Genomic DNA, 1,324 nt, shown 5'->3' on the forward strand with positions numbered 1-1,324 from the left:
TTATAACCTAAAAACCTTTTTATTTAAGTTATTTATAACTTTATTATTTTTTTTTCCTATAATACTTACGGTCTTATAGTTTTTATAATAACGATTTCCTCTCTAAGCTTTTATTACCGTTAAATCCTTTTCTTTACTATATAAAATACTTCCCTAAAAGTAAGTACGGTAATATTTTAAAACTTAAAAACTATATTCCTATACCCCGCCCTATTTACCGTAAACTAATTTCCTTACTTTTATATTAAAATTATAATGGAAAGCGTAATAGATATAAGATATTAAGTAAGAAATAGTATTAATTTAATACCCTTTTTAATCCTTCGACGAGTCTATATAAACCAAAATACTAATAGTAACGTCGTAAATACTTACTACTTAATAGCTTCTATTATTAATATAAATAAGGAGGACTTAGTATTATCGGTTAAAAGTATTATAATTATCGTTAAGTAAAAAAAAACGTATTAACGATTTTATTATAATAGGATTTAGAGGCTTTCTAGGGATCTATATATAACGTTCGAAGATTCTTTAAAAAAAATATTAAAGAACGTAGGTAAGGACCGAGCTAGTAAGTTATTACTTAGCCTTTAATTAACTTTAAAGGTTATATATAGTATAAATAAGGGAAATTATATAAATACCGTAAATATAAGTCCGATTAAAAAGGATCGTTATTTTTAAATTAAAAAAAAAATATTTAATAATATTAATCGAAAATTATTTTATAAAAGTAATATTAATTTAGTTAAACCGCTTTTTTATAATATAATTTTTTAAGTCGGTAATTAAGTTAAGGCTAAAACGAATAGGTTAAAGAGTATTATTACTTTAAGGAAGGAAAATATTATGCGGAAAACTAAAACTATAGACTCTATCGATACCTTAAAAATACGTTTTCCGAATAATCTCTTTAACGAGATTATTAAAAGGATTAAATTTCTTAGTAGTAATAAATTTTCCTTATAATATATTATAAATAGACTTTGTAAAAAACGTTAATAATATTATTTCATAAGAATTAAGAGGGAGTAGTGTATAGTGTAATCTGTAATTAGAGGGTTATCGAGAGGGAAGTAAGGAATTAAAAAAAAAAAAAATATTTTAGTTTAGAATGTTAAAGAAGGAAAAAGGTCTTCGGTAAATCTTTATTTTAAATTATTTATTTTACTTATAAAATTGAATTATTAAATGATTTACGTAAACTATTTAAAAAGGAAAGAGAGCTCTAATTAATCTACCTCCTATAGAAGTCTATAGGAATAGTCGTTACGTAATATTCTTTACTTATTTTTTCCTATTTTTTTTTTCTTTATTTCTG

The sequence above is a fragment of the Podospora anserina genome, chromosome 7, assembly GCF_000226545.1.
Source record: "Podospora anserina S mat+ genomic DNA chromosome 7, supercontig 3".
Classification (NCBI taxonomy): Eukaryota; Fungi; Ascomycota; class Sordariomycetes; order Sordariales; family Podosporaceae; genus Podospora; species Podospora anserina.